Source organism: Dysidea avara, chromosome 2 (genome assembly GCF_963678975.1).
Source record: "Dysidea avara chromosome 2, odDysAvar1.4, whole genome shotgun sequence".
NCBI classification, from domain to species: Eukaryota; Metazoa; Porifera; class Demospongiae; order Dictyoceratida; family Dysideidae; genus Dysidea; species Dysidea avara.
Window position 1 is genome coordinate 37,776,081 of NC_089273.1, and position 21,443 is coordinate 37,797,523.

The 21,443-nt window shown below is 38.1% G+C and overlaps 2 long non-coding RNA genes across 2 annotated transcripts in view; one reads left to right on the forward strand and one right to left on the reverse strand.

The window, feature by feature from the left end:
- Nucleotides 1–21,443, reverse strand: part of LOC136247269 (uncharacterized) — a 286,965-nt gene that overhangs the window by 157,776 nt on the left and 107,746 nt on the right. The gene's annotated exons all lie outside the window — the stretch shown is intronic.
- On the forward strand, nt 3,149–5,895 carry LOC136244831 (uncharacterized). Its single transcript, XR_010695578.1, has 3 exons — nt 3,149–5,198; nt 5,354–5,438; nt 5,628–5,895. It is a non-coding gene; the product is annotated as an uncharacterized lncRNA (long non-coding RNA).

The window sequence follows — 21,443 nt, forward strand, 5'->3', positions numbered from 1 at the left end:
GCTGTTGCCTCAGCAATATCAGAGGAAAAGGAAAGAGATAAGAGGAAGTTAAATTTAATTTTATATAATGTTACTGAACCCAGTTCAGATGATGGTAACTACAAAAAGAAAGAAGATATTGAGCATGTCTCTAATATCTTCCAGAAAAATTTGGGTGTGACTGTTAAGGTGACCAATGCTGTACGATTGGGTAAAAAAAATAACAAGCCTCGTTTACTGAAAGTTTCTGTTGATTCAGAGCACTCTATAGCTGTAATTTTGTGCAATAGTACTAAGCTGAGAGGTAAGGATGTGCCTCAGTGTTTGTTAAAGGTTTTTATCACTCCTGACATGACTATTAAAGAAAGGGAAAAAAAACAAGCATCTATGAGCTGAACTAGCTGAACTAAACAAGGATGGTAAAAAGTACAAGATAAAAAATGGAAAGATAGTGCAGAGGAACTCTTAGACTGTTCCCTCTGCACTGATAATTATCAGAATGAAGTGTGTGAACCATCCAATAATGCTAACAGTAACCAGTCAATTACATGTCTTTTTTCCAATGCACAAAGTGTTTTGAATAAGCTGCAAGAGTTACAAGCCATTGTGTATCAACACTCACCACAGATTATAGGAATTGCTGAATCCTGGTGCAACAGTGATGTTGGTGACGCTGAGCTTCACCTGCAGGAATATAATTTGTTCCGTGATGATCGCAAATCTGGTATTGGTGGTGGTGTTATGCTTTACATCCATGAAGGATTGCTTGCTGTCCCATGTAAAGTGTTAAATGATGTTGGTTTTGATAACTCTTTGTGGTATACAATTTCCCTGACCGACAATGACAAGCTTTTGGTAGAGTATTGTATAGGGCTCCATCTTCATCCATTGACAACAATCAAAAATTATTGTCAATCATCAGTAACCTTTATGAAACATCTTTTTCTCACTTGCTAATAATGGGGGACTTCAATTTCCATCAATCAATTGGGTAGATCTTGTATGCTCTAGTGGGGAAAACTCCTTGGCCTCCTTGTTCCTGGATGCTGTTCAGGACAGTTATTTCGTTCAGCACGTAACAAATTGTACTAGGCATAGACAAGGCCAGCTGTCTTCACTACTCGATTTGGTTTTTTCTTCTGATCCCAACTTTATCGATGAAGTTATTAATTTATCAGGTTAGGGAAGCAGTGACCATGACTGCCTTTTATGGAAATACAAGTGCTATGACATACCACCTCTCTCGAAACCTATAGTTCCCATGTTTAATTATCGAAAAGGTGACTACCAAGGTATGAATGAATACTTCATGGGAATTGACTGGGCAGATCGTATGTGTAGTGATAGCATAGATGATAATTGGGAGGTATTCAAACGGTTGGTGAATGATGCTGCGGTCCAGTTTGTTCCTACCTCTACTCCTAAGGCTAGCAAATCTCCTCCATGGTGGACAAAAAGTATATCTGTAGCAATCAAAGCTAAACATTCTGCTTTCTCTAGATATAGGAGGTCTAGGTCTTGTGCTGACTATGCTAACTACAAGACCAAACATAATATAGTCAAATGTAAACTTAGAACTGCCCAAAAGTCATATGAACAATCACTTTTAAATAAATTTAAGTCCAACCCAAAAGCCTTCTATTCCTACGTTAAATCTAAACAAAAGGTTAAGCCTAGTATTGGCCCTTTAGAGAAGACTGATGGCTCTTCCACTACCAGTGATGAGGAAATTACTGATGTTCTCAACAGATATTTTGAGTCAACTTTTACTCAAGAAGATATATCGTATATTCCAGCGCCTCCTTTTAGATATGAAGAATCTATATGTGATGTCAACATATCTGAGTCTATTGTATTGGAGAAATTGAGTACTCTGAAAGATAATAAGGCTCCTGGTCCAGATAGCATCCATTCTTATGTTCTCAAGGCTTGTGCCCATACACTTTGTACTCCTTTAACCATGCTATTCCATCAGTCCTTGACTAGTGGAGATCTCCCTTGCGAATGGAAGAAAGCCCACGTAATACCAGTATATAAGAAAGGTTCTAAGTTTAAGGCTATCAACTACAGACCAATCAGTCTGACATCTACTGTGGTTAAAATTTTAGAATCTATTATTCGTACAGAGTTATTTGACTTTCTTTTAGAAAATAACATTCTTAACCATCAGCAACATGGTTTTGTGTGCAACAAGTCATGTTTAACTAATTTGTTGGAAACCTTTGAAGACTGGACAAGTGCGGTGGACCAGGGTTATGGGGTTGATGTGGTATACCTGGATTACAGTAAGGCATTTGACTCTGTACCACATCGTAGATTGATTTCTAAACTTGAAGCATATGGTGTGCGTGGAAACTTGTCCTGTGGTTATCCAATTTTCTCACAAATCGTTTTCAGAGAGTAGTGGTTAATGGGTCTAAGTCAGATTGGGTTAATGTTCAGAGTGGAGTACCTCAAGGTTCAGTCTTGGGTCCCTTATTATTTATACTGTATGTCAACGATGTGCCTGACCGCATTGAGAGTAATTTGAAGATGTTTGCAGATGACACCAAGATATACTCGGTCATTAAATTTTTTCATGACAGCCTTAAACTACAACATGATATCAACAAGTTAATGCAATGGTCAAGTGTTTGGTTGCTTAGATTTAATGCAGCCAAATGCAAAGTAATGCAGATTGGTAACTCTCTTCCTGCATCAAACACCATGTACGATGGCACTACAAATGTATCTACTGACCTAGAACTAGTGAACGAGGAGAAGGACCTTGGAGTGTGGTGCACAAGTGATCTCAAGCCATCTCTACACTGCCAAAAGCTGCAGTCAAGGCTACACAGGTTCTAGGGCTTATTAGGCGATCTTTTAGAATTGACTCTACTGATATGTTTATATTTCTGTATAAGATGTATGTTCGACCGCATTTGGAATATTGTGTGCAATCTTGGAGTCCGTACTTGGCCAGAGACATCGACACCCTTGAAAAGGTTCAGACACGTGCAACTAAACACCTTCGTGGATTAGCCCACTTGACTTATGAAAGCCGTCTTGAAATTCTGGATCTCTATTCTCTGTATTGCAGACGTCAAAGGGGTGATATGATTGAAACATATAAGATACTTAAACGACATTATGATTTGGACCCATCTACATTTTTTACTTTAAATACTGCTACTGTTCTATACCATATGCGTATTTTGTACCATACGCGTATGGTACATACCATATGCGTATACGCGTACGGTACAACCATACGCGTATGGTACGGAAAATCGTACCATCTGAGTATAGCTAACCTGGTATGCGTATAACATCAAGCAGAAGGTTTTTGCACTGCCGTACCTATTGACTACGCCGGTTGCTTTCATTTCTTTTCGGGGAAGAGGGAGGGGGAGGCGCTAGTCTCGTTTAGCGGTTTCTGTTCAGTGAAGACCGAGATATTCTAATAGAGCAATCATATTTAGCTATTCTATTCTCTAGAGCTGAGATGTATTTAGCTTTACTGCGATTAAGATATGATTTGCTTTACTGCATGATGCAAATTAACCACCTTGTTGATATTCCAGCAAATCCATTTCTGATACCCATGCATATATCCAATGTATAGCTACATATATAGTACCAGAGGTCATAATATGAGATTTATGCAACCAATGACACGGATTGATTCTTATATGTACTCCTTTTTCCTTTCAGCAATCAAAATCTGGAATGATCTACCCCAAAATGTGATTGACTCCAATTATATTGATCAGTTCAAACAAAAACTAGTATTTGTACTTGTATGTATGTTGTGACCTATGCACTACACTGTTAAAAATAAAGAGTAACCACCACTCTGAGATTTCCCAGTGTAGGGAGGATTTAACACCTCATGGAGAGTAACCAACACTCTGAAGAGAATAACCATTACTCTGAAGAGTAAGTGACACCACCTTCAGAGCATGTGTTACTCCCCAGTTACTCCTTTAGAGTAATGGTTACTCTCCAGGGGTGTTAAATCCTCCCTACACTGCACTGGGAACTCCTTGAGAGTTGTGGTTACTCTTCATTTTAACAGTGTATAGACTCTAGTATAGAGATCTGCACAGTATAACCAATAATAATAATAATAACCTATTTAAAATAAAGCATTCCTTAAAATAAATGAATATTGATGGCATGATATCTTGCATGACTATATATAAGTGATAAAACTGACATCTTTATTTATGATAAAAACAATCATGAATTCATCACACTGTTGGCAGATCCAGTATTGGATTGTGTTAAGTCCTGCTGATCTGGTATAGGATCTGCCGGATGGAATTCTACATAGTCAAAAATAATAAAGGTCAATCGTCTGGACTGGAAGCTTTACGAAAAACATGATAACACCTAGCTACATACAGTATAAGTCTGAAAAGTATAAATCAAAGGAAGGGGATTAAATATATAATATGTCTTGATTTATACATATAGTCATTAGTGCATAATCTATAACAATGCCGTATCTCGTTGTTTGTATCCCACACATAATATGTGTTTACAAATACACCTGAAGATAGTCAAAGATTAGTACAATAATTAAAGGCTATAGAGCGATATTACCCAAAAAACTCTATACTATAGGGGCTTCTCTACTTGTATATATGAACTTTGTAAAAATGTGTTTGGGTTTAAAGGTGCCCAATTATCCTTTCAACATAAAACAAGAGCAGCATGCTCCTTGCCTTACTCAGAAACTGAAATTTGAAGTTTGATCTTCTAAAGTATTATTTAGGACAAAAGACATTGATTTCTGTTATGCTTTAGAATTGTGCCAGCATATTGGTATTCACGATTTTTCAATGAATATAACAGGAATGCATGGTGATATAAACACTAAGCCTGCAGTAGAGGTAGCATTGTAGCTAAATGTAAACATAAGATTTTGATACTGCATTCTGATTGGTTAAAATATAGCAGCCATATTAAATAATTTACATCCATTGGCAAATCAAACCAATTTTTTCAGGGCATATATATATATATGTATATTATTTCATTAAATATTTTATTTTATTGTTGCTACATATAATCTATTGTTTACCTTTAATTTGTTACTTAAAAATGGATATTTATGCCTGGTGACACTAAAGTAGTGTTGAGCAGACAATTACAGCTCAAGAAGTACATTGTAATGATTGATCAAACAGAGCTAGGAAGACCTGGAGAATGCTGATACAATAACATTGAGGGAGGTAGGAAAGAGATATAACTGTAGAGAAAGTAATGTTTCATTTTGCAAATTAATGTAAACCTACATGGCTGTAACTTATAGCAATATTAGACAAGCTATACTCTAAGACTGATGTGCATAGTAATTAATTGTGCAATATTTTTTTTAAATCTGCAGTTTGCTGAATCTTTGCGATAGAATGAGGCATGCACATTGCCTAATGAGATGAAGTAGGAAAACATAACATGGCAGAGATTTTATGGTGAGTTTATGGGTTCTAATGAATAATTCTGTAATGAATGTATATTATCTAGCATTGTTTAATTGTTATAAGTGTGTTGTATAGCTACTCATTACTTACTGTCATGCTTGTGGATGGGAATTAAGACAATGTGTTTAGCTACTCTTATCTGAATGTACTCCTTAACATCCACATTAATTTTTGCTGTAGGTCCAGTGTGATGAATGTGAGTGGTGGTACTATTTACAGTATGTATAATCAAGAAAAGTACGTAAACAAGAAATTGGATCCTCAAAAGAAGAGTGTATACATAGTATATCAAAATGCAAATACATGCAGTGAGGAGCCATGCATGGCATGTTGCACAACTGATGACACTTCCGAAGTTCATTTTTCAAGTTATTATAGCTTTGCACAAGCAGTATATGTATATAATTCAGTTAGAACCTACTAGCTACCATGCACGTTGTAATTGCTCTCCTCGCTTATTTACCTAATTGTGTTGTAAATCAATTGTCATGCAGTTATCCACATTTATAATTGAGTATGAGACCATCTGCATGTTTCTGATAGCTATAAAGTAGCATACATACACAGTACCATTCATGTGAAGTTCTGCAGACAAAGCGAGATCATGTACATAAGATTTAGGTACATCAGTGTAGGACTATATAGTGGGAAATGCATGGGCATGGCAAGGATAAAATGCATGTGTGTGCTGATGAATAAATCTACATAGTTATAGCTACAGCTCAGTAGTAAGCAGATTATTATGTTGTGTTCTAAGTTTACTCAGCTAGAAATGCTTGTAAAGAGAGCCCATTGTAGCTAGGTGATGGCAAGACTAGAAGACACTGAGAAAAGGCATAATACGCATATGGTACGTACCATACGTGTATGTCCATACCGTACGCGTATGGTACGGAAAATCGTACCGTACGCGTATGGTATGTACCATACGCGTACGGTACAAAATACGCATATGGTATAGAACACTACCACCAGGGGCCACTCTCTTAAGCTTTTTAAAGAAAGATCAAGATTACTTGTTAGGCAGAATTTTTTTACAAATAGAATAGTCAATCTATGGAACTCCTTACCTGACTATCATTTCAGCACCAACAGTTGCAACCTTCAAGCTGCACTTGGATAATTTTTGGAAGCAATCTAGATATGGGCACCTTCAAAGGCCTGCGGCCTAGCCTGGCAAGTTAGCTTGCCTTGGCATCTACAAGCCCATTAAATAATAATTAATAATTAAAATAATAATAATAATAATAATTTCACAGTACTGCTAGATAGGTTATTCCATAATTTAATTGTAGAGGGGTAATAACAGTAAAGGTAAGAATCAATTCTGGAGTGTGGCTGCAAAAATCGTTGATCGTGACCTCATGTTTGGCTTGCTGTTGGGATTAAATAGTTTCAATTATCGATGTGAACTTGTCTATGCACCATTTTATACATCATAACTAGTTTCAAATTGTTCCGTCGCTGTTCAAGAGTTGGTAGATTCAGGTGATCTAGTATCTCAGTTACAATAGCCCAGGGCGAATAATTGTTTGTAATAAACCTTGCAGCTCTTCGTTGGACCATTTCTAACTTGTAGATGTTACTGTTAGTGTATGGAGACCAGACAGTTGATGCATACTCTAAGATAGGACGTATTAACTTAGATACTTATATGCATAACACCTGTGCGTTATAATCTGATTCCTGCTGATTTCTGCACAGTAATACTACTACTACTACTAATAATAATAACTATTGATTCGCACGCGTACTCATGTTTGCTTAGAGCCCTTGTGTTGTTCTTAAAGCTGTGTTTCCTTATCGTCGCCTAAATACTTCATTGTTGCTTCATTTCATTATTTTTCCCGGACTTGATGGACTGCCCTTGCCTTCCACCCCCAGCACAAAGAAAGGCACGTGCTTGACAACTGTAAAAGACCAGAAAAAAGGAGTAACACAGCCAGCATATTACTCTGACAAGCGGGACTCCACTTGCACTAAATCCATTGGTGGTGGAGCCCTAGCGTAAGCGCCAATGGATGAACGCGCACCTCGAATGCACTGAATAGCCGAGCGGAGCAAAGAAAGGCCAAGACAACACCGAAGCCAACCCAGGACTACAGAGTATTCATCACCCTACTTAGCCGACAGGAGGGAAGCCAGACGCTTGTAGAAAACTGTGGCTTCGTGAGCCAACCCCCCTGTTGCCGACATGATGATAGGTGTAAAAGAAGCATGTTCAACCTCACGAATTCTCTGACCATAAGCTCGACGCTTGATATTCTCATGCTTCTTAAAGGTAGAAGCAAGTGATGAAGAACTGTTAGATGGGGCAAGTGGATTATAAACGCGAATATCATTAAAACATCTCTCAGAACGACTACCCCAAAAACCATTCATGGCAATGTCCAAGCGAGCCCCTTCTTGAGTATTTGAGGTGGAAAGATGGAACTCATCAGGATTGTGGACGGGCTGCAGTTCTGGTTCAGACCATACCTGGGAGCACACCTCTGTCAAAAGGGTAGCAGTGGGGTCCATTATCTCATTGCTGCGAAGGGAAGGTAGTCCCCCCTCCGGACAAGAGAGCACATGATCCACAGAGAATGAAGCCCTACAAGCACAAAGAGTTGGAGTACGCAGGGGAGGCCAACCATAACGCAAAGTCAGGGCATCCTGATCACCCATCTTTATTTCATTATTACAGTCGCTATTTTAGCTGTAACTGTCCGTAATTTTATTCCGTTTATTGGAGTTAAATCGAACTGCAAGGTCACAACTGTTTACACGCAGATGTGAGTCGAATTGAATCGAACTGGACCACCTCAGGTAGGTAGCCCCATTCGAATTTGCATGGCTCGATTCGACATGTGTTTACACCGAAGCGCTAATCGGCACAAATCGAATTACCCCACAATAGCTCGAATTCTACGTCTAGTGTAAATACGCTGTTAAACTTTGAACTCGATCCAGCTGCACTTCCTCCCGAAGCCATTAGGTCCGACGAACAGAAAGCACAGGAGCTATAAATCACTTTACTGTATGCACTAGGTCAGCCGACCTGTAGAAAGCTGGTTGCCGCCTAATTTAAATTTAAAATTTTGTATAAAATTCTAAAGTTTATGATTGGTCCTGTATTACGTCACAGTCCCCTGTATATACAGTGTGAGCTATGTCTTCCAGGAAAGGACGAAAACGAAAGTTGGTGAAGGAATTGGATGAAATTGTTTTACTAGATAGTGAACTTGTTCTATACCATAATTATGCGTATTTTGTACCATACGCGTATGGTACATATCATATGCGTATACGCGTACGGTACAACCATACGCGTATGGTACGGAAAATCGTACCATCTGAGTATAGCTAACCTGGTATACGTATAATATCAAGCAGAAGGTTTGTGCGCTGCCGTGCCTATTGACTACGCCTGATGGCACTCTAGATCTGCTTTCATTTCTGTTCGGGGAAGAGGGAGGGGGGAGGAGCTAGTCTTTCTGTTCAGTGAAGATCGAGATACTCTAATAGAGCAATTATATATTTTATTATTGTTATAATTGCAAGACCTCGCACAGCGAGTATAAATGCAATATACAAATCAAATATATAGCCTCAGCTAACTAATTACAATTTTACAGTTCATTTATAAGAAGGTTGTTAAACACGGTGATAGATGAAGCTTCAACAGTCTCTGGTTGCAAGTTGTTCCATATAGCAGTGGAAGGAAAGAAGCTGAATTTATATGTGTCAATTCTAGTGAATGGCAGGGTAAGTTGATCTGATTATAGCTATTCTATTCTCTAGAACTAGGATTAATTTAGATTTACTGCGATTAAGATATAATTTGCTTTACTACATTATACAAACCTATATTACCTGACTTTATCATTTCAGCACCAACAGTTGCAACCTTCAAGCTGCGCTTGGATAATTTTTGGAAGCAATCTAGATATGGGCACCTTCAAAGGCCTGCAGCCTAGCCTGGCAAGTTAGCTTGCCTTGGCATCTACAAGTCCATTAAATAATAATAATAATAATATATAAAATAAAGCATTCCTTAAAATATAAGAATAGCATGATATCTCGCATGACTATATAAGTGATGAAACTGACATCTTGATTTAGGACAATATATGATAAAAACAATCATGAATTCATCACAGTGTTGGCAGATCCAGTCTTGAATTGTGTTAAGTCATGCTGATCTGGTAGGATCTGATGTAATTCTACATAGTCAAAACTAATAAAGGTCAATTGTCTGGGTTGGAAGCTTTACGAAAAATATGATAACACCTAGCTACATACAGTATAAGTCTTAAAAGTATAAATCAAAGGAAGTGGATTAAATATAACATGTCTTGATTTATACATAGTCATTGGTGTATAATCTATAACAATGTATCTCGTTGTCTGTTTAACATTTCATTTCATCAAAGCATCTGACAGTTCCACAAAATACATGCAATAGAGCCATCATCCATGTAATTATGATGGTTTATGTAAGCACCTGTAGATTATTTTCTTGATGTCTTCTGGCTTTTGTACATATTGATTTATTGCCTCGTCCTGCTGTCTACTGCCTTATTTGTCATGGATTTCCATCTTGCATTTTTATAATAAATGACTTCATTTCTCCACAGTGTAATTGATTTGAAAGTACACAAGCTGGTATAGTTAAAAGCTGGTATAGTTAATGGTTGAGTTAAAATGACCAGATTTGTGAAAAGGTATATACCTTTTCCACACATTTTACATACCAGCAAACAAAATGGTGTAACACTTGACTCCTTACACTGATAAACGTGCTCTTATTATCAAAATGTAGATAGACACTAGTAGCTACTGTACACTCATGGATAATTGCATGCAGGCAATTATAAGGTATATGTTCAAAAACTTATGAAACCCCGAAGTTCAAATATGCATGAGTCAAATTTTGTCTGTGAAAAAGGTACCTTTTGCAAATCCAGTCACAAATTATCTAGCTGTTGCATAGCAACTGCACACACTGACAATGTATGGTAAATTTTAATTTTTTGTTTCTTCTTCCACACAGTACATTGTGGCTGCAATTGCTACACATATATTGCTTCTTATTGGATTCATGAATCATTGTTTAATTGATACAATGAAAATTCAAAAACTAGGCCATTATTACATAATGCTACTCTTCCTTCATATATATCTATAATAGAGTTAATGATGTAATGTAATGATATGACATGATGTAATATAATGTAATTTATGCATACCTGTAACATTAATATTGTGTACTGTAGTTGTAAGAGTTAGTTGTTATTGTGTACTTTCAGTTATTGATTAATACTATTATATACAGTAGCCTGTTTTGCCTATAAATGGTCTGCCTACACTTCCCTACAATTAGAACAATACCCACACATAATATTTATGTGTTTATACAAATACTCCTGAAGATAGTCAAAGATTATAGTACAATAATTAAAAGCTATATAGAGCGATATTACCCAAAACTCTACTAGAGATTTCTCTATACTTGTATATATGAACTTTGTAAAAATATGTTTGGGTTTTAAAGGTGCCCAATTATCCCTTCAACATAAAACAAGAGCAGTATGCTCCTTGTCTTACTCAGAAACTGAAATTTGAAGTTTGTTCTTCTAAAGCATTATTTAGGACAAAAGACATTGATTTTTTAGGCTGTAGAATTGTGCCAGCATATTGATATCTAATCAAAAACAGCCAAGCTGTAAAAAAAGGTGCGGCCCCCAAAAAGGCCATGGTGAAAAAAGATGTGAAATCCAAGGTAGCGGCCAAGAAATGGCTGTGATGGTAGGTTAATGGTAAAAATTTTAATAACGACAATTCAGGTGAATTTAATGCCAAGACCAAGTGGCACAAAATTCACCTGAATTGTCGTTATTAAAATTTTTACCGTTAACCTACCATCACAGCCATTTCTTGGCCGCTACCTTGGATTTCACATCTTTTTTCACCATGGCTTTTTTGGGGGCCGCACCTTTTTTTACAGCTTGGCTGTTTTTGATTAGATATCACTTCTTTTTGTATTTGTATACTGCAAAGCCAGCCTATGGCTGGCTTTGGGGCTTTTTTAACCCATGTGTTTTTTTATTTACCACAGGAAGAAGAAGAGAACTTATAGAAGATTTTTAATACTTCAATTATTTTTGATTTTATTAGTAATTATACAAATTATATACATATATTTATTACATGCCCATTATTCCCCACAGTATATTTTTAGCAGCTGATCTCTCTACTGGGTGACTTAAAATATAGCTGAATTATATACAAGATGGTTTCTTTGTAGCTGAACTCTCTACAAGATAAATTCTTCTAGCTGATTTCTCTACAGGGTGATTTGTTTCTAGCTGAACTCTCTACAGGTAATTTGTTTGCAGCTAAACTTTCTACATCCATGGTGGTTTCTTTGTAGCTGAACTCTCTACATGATGGTTTCTTTGTAGCTGAACTCTCTACAAGGTGACTTCTTCTAGCTGAACTCTCTACAGGGTGATTTGTTTGTAGCTGAACTCTCCACATGATGGTTTCTTTGTAGCTGAACTCTCTACAAGGTGACCTCTTCTAGCTGATCTCTCTACAGGGTGATTTGTTTCTAGCTGAACTCTCTACAGGTGATTTGTTTGCAGCTAAACTCTCTACATGGTGCTTTCTTTGTAGCTGAACTCTCTACATGACGGTTTCTTTGAGGCTGAACTCTCTACAAAGTGACTTCTTCTAGCTGAACTCTCTACAGGTGATTTGTTTGCAGCTAAACTCTCTACATCCATGGTGGTTTCTTTGTAGCTGAACTCTCTACATGATGGTTTCTTTGTAGCTGAACTCTCTATAAGGTGACTTCTTCTAGCTGAACTCTCTACAGGGTGATTTCTTTGTAGCTGAACTCTCCACCTTATGGTTTCTTTGTAGCTGAACTCTCTACATGATGGTTTCTTTGTAGCTGAACTCTCTACAAGGTGACCTCTTCTAGCTGATCTCTCTACAGGGTGATTTGTTTCTAGCTGATCTCTCTACAGGGTGATTTGTTTCTAGCTGAACTCCCTACAAGGTGACCTCTTCTAGCTGATCTCTCTACAGGGTGATTTATTTCTAGCTGAACTCTCTACAGGTGATTTGTTTGCAGTTAAACTCTCTACATGGTGCTTTCTTTGTAGCTGAACTCTCTACATGATGGTTTCTTTGTAGCTGAACTCTCTACAAGGTGACTTCTTCTAGCTGAACTCTCTACAGGTGATTTGTTTCTAGCTGAACTATCTACAGGTTATTTGTTTGCAACTAAACTCTCTACATCCATGGTGGTTTCTTTATAACTGAACTCTCTACATGATGGTTTCCTTGTAGCTGAACTCTCTACAAGGTGACTTCTTCTAGCTGAACTCTCTATAGGGTGATTTCTTTGTAGCTGAACTCTCCACATGATGGTTTCTTTGTAGCTGAACTCTCTACAAGGTGGATTCTTTTAGCTGATCCCTACAGGGTGATTTGTTTGCAGCTGAACTCTTTAGGTGGTGATTTCTTTGTAGCTGAACTCTCTACAAGGTGACCTCTTCTAACTGATCTCTCTACAGGGTGATTTGTTTCTAGCTGAACTCTCTACAGGTGATTTGTTTGCAGCTAAACTCTCTACATGGTGCTTTCTTTGTAGCTGAACTCTCTGCATGACGGTTTCTTTGTAGCTGAACTCTCTACAAAGATGACTTCTTCTAGCTGAACTCTCTACAGGGTGATTTCTTTGTAGCTGAACTCTTTAGGTGGTGATTTCTTTGTACCTGAACTCTCTACATGATGGTTTCTTTGTAGCTGAACTCTCTACAAGGTAACTTCTTCTAGCTGATCCCTCTACAGGGCGATTTGCTTGTTGTTGAATTCTATACACGGTAATTTGTTTGAGGCTGAACTCTCTACATGGCAGTTTCTTTGTAGCTGAACTCTCTACAAGGTGACTTGTTCTAGCTGAACTCTATACAGAGTAATTTGTTTGCAGCTGAACTCTCTACATGATGGTTTCTTTGTAGTTGAACTCTCTATAAGGTGACCTCTTCTATAGCTGAACTCTTTACATGGTGTCTAGTTTCTACCTGATCTCTCTACAGGGTGATTTGTTTGCAGCTGAAATCTCTACAGGGTGATTTGCTTGTAGCTGAACTTCTTACATTGTGTCTAGTTTCTAGCTGATCTCCACAGTGTGATTTGTTTGTAGCTGATCTCTCTACAAGTTGATTTGTGTGTAGCTGATCTCTCTGCAGGTTGAATTGTTTGTAACTGATCTCTCTACAGGGCAATTTGTTTGTAGCTGAACTCTCTAAAGGGTGATTTGCTTGTAGCTGAACTCCTTACATTGTGTCTAGTTCCTAGATGATCTCTCTACAGGGTGATTTGTTTGTAGTTGATCTCTCTGCACATTGATTTGTTTGTTGGTGATTTGTTTCTAGCTGATCTCTCTACAAGTTGATTTGTGTGTAGCTGATCTCTCTGCAAGTTGATTTGTTTGTAGTCAATCTCTCTACAGGGTAATTTGTTTGTAGCTGAACTGTCTATAAGGTGATATGTTTGTAGCTGATCTCTTTGCAGGTTGATTTGTTTTAGCTGAACTCTCTACAGGGTGATTTTTTTCTAGCTTATCTCTCTACAGGTTAGTTTGTGTGTAACTGATCTCTCTACAAGCTGATTTGTTTGTAGCTGATCTCTCTGCAGGTTGATTTATTTCTAGCTGATCTCTCTACAAGTTGATTTGTTTGTTGCTGATCACTCTAAAGATTGATTTGTTTGTAGCTGAACTCTCTTCAAAGTGTTTTGTTTGTAGCTGATCTCTCTACAGGATAATTTGTTTGTAGCTGAACTTTCTGCACAGTGATATGTGTGTAGCTGAACTCTCTAGAGAGTGATTTAATTGTAGGTGAACTCTCTACAGGGTGCATGACTTGTTTATAGCTGAACTCTCTTTAGTGTGACTTGTAATGTTCTGAATCTCTACAGTGATATAATTGTAGCTTAATTCTCCACAGGGTGACTTGCTTCTTACTTAACTGTCTATAAGATTAACTGTTTGCAGCTGAAGTCCCTACAGAATAACTTGTAATGTAATAGAATTCTGTAATGGAGTAAATAAATTAGCTGAATGCTCTATTAGAGTGACTGTTCTATTAGAGTATCTCGATCTCGCATTTGCTACACAGAGTTGGCTTTCGAATCATAACTCAGTGGTTTGTAATCCAAATCTTCTATACTACTGCAAGGACTTTCTATGAAGATTATTCCAGCTATACACCGATTTTCAGCTCATTGCTCTTAGCAGTTTGCCTAGTAGGCGTAAAAACTAATACTTTTTATTACTAAAAATTGATCGCGTAATTGTGACACAGGTTGTGTTTTGTGTCATATCTCCGTGGTCTTAATCTCGATTCCTTTCAAACTACCAAAAGGCACTCCTACGATGGTTACTCCATCTACATAGCAATTTTCAGCTCATTCCATGAAGCGGTTTACCCTGTAGGCGTGACAACAAATCGATCTTGTTTTACGCGAATAATCGGTCATAACTCCTGAACCATTCATCGGATTTGCATCAAATTTGATGCTAGGATGCGCCTTTGGACTCCCTTTCTGTGTGCCAAATTTCAAGGCGATCGGAGCTCGCGTTTGCGCTTTATAGCAATTTTTGCAAGTGTGCGAAAAGACGAAGAAGAAGAAGAAATAAAAACGAAGGAAAAAACGAAACTTTGGCAGCTCATATCTCGGAAATGGCTTGAGTGATTTCCTTCAAATGTGGAATGTAGACTCCCCTAGCTGGCGGGCAACTCTGCAGCAAATTTGGTTTCAATCGAATAAGCCATCAACAAGATACAAAAGTGTGAAAATGACGTTTTCTTTCTTCCTGTCAATATACTCACGGTGTGGCGCGCCGGCTTCTTGGGCCGAACGACACACTATCGTGTGTCTTGATTCATGATTTTTCAATGAATATAACTGGGATGCATAGTGATATAAATGCTAAGCCAGTAGAGGTAGCATTGTAGCTAAATATAAACATAAGATTTTGATATAATTATCCATATACTGCATTCTGATTGGTTACAACATAGCAACCATATTAAATAATTTGCATCCATTGGCAAATGGAGCCAATTTTTTCAGGCATATATATATTATTTCATTAAATATTTTATTCTATTGTTGCTACATATAATCTATTGTTTACATTTAATTTGTTAGTACACTAGCTTCCACTTAGAAATGGATATTTTTGCCTGATGGCACTAAAGGTGTGTTGAGCAGACAATTTTAATCAGAAGAGCTCGAGAAGTACAATGTAATGATTGCTCAAACAGAGGAAGACCTGGAGAATGCTGATACAATAACATTGAGGGAGGTAGCAAAGAGATATAACTGTAGAGAAAGTAATGTTTTTATAGTTTGCAAATTAATGTAAACCTGCATGGCTGTAGCTTATAGTAATATTAGACATGATATACTCTAAGACTGATGTGCATAGTAATTAATTGTTCAATATTTTTTTTAAACTGTAGTTTGCTGAATCTTTGCTATTGAATGAGGAATGTGCATTGCCTACTAAGGAAAACATAACATGGCAGAGATTTTATGGTGAGTTTATGAGTTCTAATGTATAGTTCAGTAACGAATGTATATTAAGTAGCATTGTTTAATTGTTAAGTGCGTTGTATAGCTACTCGCTACTTACTGTCATGCTTGTGGATGGGAAGATCAAGACAATGTGTTTAGCTACTCTAATTTGAATGTACTCTTTAAAGTTAACAACATCCACATTAATTTGTGCTGTAGGTCCAGTGTGATGAATGTGAGTGGTGGTACTATTTACAGTATGTAAAAACAAGAAAAGTACGTAAACAAGAAATTGGATCCTCAAAAGAAGAAGAGTGTATATAGTACAGTGAGGAGCCATGTTGCACAACTGATGATACTTACGAAGTTCATTTTCCAGTTATTAGCTTTGCACAAGCAGTATATGTGTAATTCAGTTAGAACTTACTAGCTACTATGCATGTTGTAATTGCTCTCCTTGCTTATTTACCCAATTCTGTTGTAAATTGTCAGTTATCCACACTTATAATTGAGTATATAAGACCATCTGCATGCTTCTGATAGCTATAAAGTAGCATACATGCACAGTACCATTTATGTAAAGTTCTGCGGACAAAGTGAGATCATGTACATAAGATTTAGGTACATTAGTATAGGACTATACTGGGAAATGCATGGGCATGGCAAGGATAAACTGCATGTGTGTGCTAATGAATAAATTTATAGTTACAGCTCAGTAGCAGATTATTATGTTTTGTTCTAAGTTTGCTCAGCTAGAAATACTTGTAAAGACAACCCATTGTAGCTAGGTGATGGCAAGGCTAGAAGATACTGAGAAAAGGCATAATACACATATGTGACCGAATTTTGGAAAACCGATCCAAATCGCACATTTATAAAATCGAGATATAGGCAAAAACAGATTTTCCGAACCCCCCCCTTTTGTATTACATCCACACGTAGCTACATCATTTAACTTTGCTATGCTGCTATTATTATTTGCATAATTGTTTCACTCACTGAGGTATAAAGCGAAAAGTGCAGGTGTGTAGAGACTCACTTGCCGTTCATAAACGAAGATGGGAACAAATCACTCCATTTGTTCAGCTAGGCGGCATTTTCTCGCACCAAAGTATTGTAATGGCGTCTTCCTCTTCGAAGAAGGGCAGGATTGTTGCAGCGGTAAATTCTCTAGGCGACGATGGTGTCATTGGGTTTTACTCTTTTCACCACCTTTCATAACCCTTACGTAATATTAAGCTCAAAAGCATCCAGACTTCCTACTGTAGTTGTTGCTCTCTCTCTTCGACTTTAGGGCACGCATCTAGTAGTTGCCGCGAGTAGTCGACTTTACGGATGCGTCCAGTAGTTGCCGCGAATAGTAGACTTTAGGGGAAGCGTCCAGTAGTTTCCACGAGTAGTAGACTTTAGGGGAAGCGTCTAGTAGTGTTAGCGTTAGGGTTAGGATTAGAGTTCAGCTTTGGTTTCTTCTTCACCTTTAGGGTTAGGTTCTTCTTACTATAAACAGCTTATTTCGTTAGTCACATTTATAAGATACAAAAGAAGGGAATCAAGGAAGCTAGCAGCGGTAGCATAATCGGTAGCACGCTGGACCACCACACTGGGATCCTGGGTTCGATCCCCCCTCAAGACTGCACTTTTTTTCGCCTTTTTGTTCACCGTTTTTTGTCTAAGTTCTGTAGGGTTATGAAATAGGGTGAAAAGAGTGATACCCAACAACAAACTCATCGGTGGGATGTGCCTTTTGAGGTTCCGACGAGTGTGCACCCTGTGCGCCTTGTCTTTTCTTTTGTCTTTGTTAGGCGCAATTTATGAATTTGCGCAGTTTATAAATTACGCTGCGCATTTTGTGAATTCATAAAATGCGCAACAATTTATAAATTGCGCAGTGGTCCGGCTTGGCTGACATGGCAAGGGGGACTCGGTTGTTGACCTACTGTCGTTCTAAGTGTTAGATCACGAGATTTCCTCGTGCAGTGCATGCGAGGTGTGAGTTTCTCTCGGAGTTTCTACTGGTTAGAGATACAGTATCGAAACAGGTCACGACAGAGAGATACTGAAAAGTTCTGTAGAGGAAAATATCTTGATCCCAATCACACATCCAAAAGCAAAACAGTTACGGAGGAGAAGGCGCAGAAGTTAACAGACGTTTTGAATCGCTGGAACAGAAGCCGGCCGGATTTCCCAACCTTTTCAAATTCTGCAGTGGGTTATATGACAAAGAAGTTTGTTTTGTTAAACTACCAAACCAGAAGTTGGAAGATGTCTATGTTTGCTTGCCAAACATAGGGTAAGAATCCATCATGTTTGTGCCTGCCCTTCACAAAGTCTGTAATTAGCTACAGAATGAGAATGACAAAATTGTCTTTGGCCACCATTGTTTAGTTACAGCAGTTGATGACTTTTTAGAGCATGTACATTCAACTGAAAATGGACATGTGGGCAACAAGAAGACAATCGCAGAGGTATGGAAGTATAGTGAATTATGTATGCTATCATATTCTCAAGCATCACAAAAAATTAATAGCCACTAGTCATAAGACTCTGGACGTGGTTGTGGAGATGAGTAGTTAATTATATTATAGCAATATTCTATACTGAAGAAGTAGTCTGGTTCCCAATTTTGTAATAATGCCAAACTGTTAATTGTGAAGGACATGCAAGTCATGCTGGATTTTAGCTGATACTTTTGGCAAGAAAGATCAAACCTTCATGATCCCCATAGGCATAGCAACTAGTGCTCTGTGATACAGTACATTTTGTGTATCACGTATCACCATCAAAAAATTGTTCGATACAAAACTGTACCATGATACTATAATAAAGTGGTCATGGCTATATAGTTATGACTGTGGTACTAGCTAGCATAATAGCTAATAGTTGTAACAATATCCACTTTATCTGTACCTTATAGAACCGACACTGATTCTGCATTCACTGCGTATGCAGAATGTCAATAAATTATATAGATGACAATTAGCTTGTTGTTCTATGGGTGAATTGATGAATTTCTTTTCATTGTCTGTTATGCCAATGAGTTATGATGTGTCATGCACATTAACAGATAATGTTTGTTTATTTAGAATCATTGGATGACTATTGTCATTTTTGTGGAATGATTAGTTTGGATGATGATAGAATTGATTGGTGAGGTCTAGTTATGTAAACGAATTGTGTATTCACGTGTGGACTCCATGCATAGGTCAGGTGCAATAGTTACTCATGGGGGTACCATGAATGGTCTTTAGGAAGACATGTGGTTACAGCCAGGCAAGATGAAAATGAATATAACTTTTCTGGGGCTTGCTGTTCATCAAATGGAGCTGCACCTTTGTAACTAATGTATTGGAATATAATATGTGTCACACAACATACCTGATTCCATGCAAACACTATATGTTTGCACTAATAACTGTATCACACAGATGTGGCATTATGTAATCACATGTTGTGTTACATCTGCACGCATGGGATAATGTGAGAGTGAAACTATAAGTACATGTACCATTTGGACTGGACATGATGTTAGACACGAGTTACAATGCACCAAACCTTATATGCTGATACATGTTTCATTACTGGTGCAGCGTATGCGCTGTGTTGGTATGTGCTGGACAACTGCTAGAAAAAGTATAGCGACAGGCTGGACTCGGTAGTCCCTGTGTCCATGAAAGCTAACCCACATGGAGAGATATCACCAGATGAACCTGCTACCACAAGTAGTACGTAGAGGGTAGCAGAGAGAAAGACAGTGTGCACCTTATCCAGGTCAGCTACAGAGCCCCCTGGGCACAATCAGCCTGCCCAGTATAATAATACGCAAGGGAGAAATACCCAAAATAGAAAATGGAAGCTAGTGCGTCACGGCGATCTTTACCCATGCATGTTCCTCGTAGTAAAACCTCGAGTAAACATAGCTATTAAGGGGCTTATTATGCCTCCCTAAGAGCAGCCATGGTAGCTACGCACTTGAATCGGCCAAGAACGTAACGGCGGTACACTGAATGGACCAGAATCCAGGGAGTTCACAAATTGCGCATCGCAATTTATAAACTGCGTAAATTCACAGATTGCGCCTAACATCTTCAATCAGACTGCTTGTCTTCTTCATGCAACGAAACCTTACCGAGGCGTTAATTTTCCATATCAACACTTTCTTTAAGCAGCATAGTTGACGCCACTAAATTATTTAAGACGCTTAGACTACTCTACTGTACGGCCCCCGACTTTACGGAGGTACCAGTACTCCACAATATGTAACAAGGTCACGCCCATTCTTAATTCTACATATTATCGATCTATCGATCGAAAACACTATGACCACGCCCCTTTTACGTTAGCTGTATTTGTGACCACACACCCTTAAGTTGGTAGGCTGATATCGAAGCCACGATGACCACACTCCTTTTTGGGGCAAGCACATCTTCGCAGGCTAACTAGAGATGCTCTCATAAAGCAGTCAGCCTAATAAAACAGTCACATGTTTAGGCCACTACAATGAGATAACTTGTTTCTCATCAACCGCCCGCACCAAAGTTTTCTTTTGCCCATGCGCACTCATTAGTGCACGAGATTGCAGCATAACTTTTTTGAGTATTGTGGTAGTGGACTTGTCACGTAGAAAAGCACTATTTCCATGGAAAATTACAACCCCATTGAGATACAGACATCGTTTATTAGTGTTTTTTTACTTCTGTGTTGATTAGAGTGCTTTCTGGAGCATCAAAAACCATCAAGGCATCAACACTGTGACTACAGTGTACAGTAGACTATACACTAGCATTGGTACCGTGACCTGCATGCCCTATGTGCATATCTAAGAGTCATAGTAGCTTTAGTGCATAAGACAGCCCCTCCCCCCTAATAAGACTGACCATCCTACACGTGCTAACCCCGCTGCTGCATGTTTGCTGATGTTTGCTACTGCTCAGTGCTGCTGTTGCTGCTGCTGCTGCTGCTGATTTTGCTGTACTGGGGTATGGTAAATGACCCCAAGACTGGTGGAGCTCTTGTAAAGGAAATGAAAGCTTTGTTACTGAAGTTGAAGCTTATGTGAACTTGGAGTTTTACCCTCAGTGTGCACCATTGCTTGGTGTGTACCTGCCAATTACCTAAAATAAAGGATTGTTATGTTGGTTTTGTACAAATATATACATCCTGCAATTTATAGCTATGGTTTGTGCAATAATGAAATAATGAGATAACCCGCCCGCCCGCATGTGTTACTCTATGAGAAGTTGATGAGAAACAAGTTATCTCATTGTAGTGGCCTTATACCTAGCTGTATGGTTTAACAAAAAACTAAACAAACTTGTATATTAAAAATTATAAATTTAAAAATAAAGTAGGGTTTCAAGCTATAAAAGGTAGTGAAACAAGAGATGAACAATCGTAGCTATTACAGCATAGCTCAGT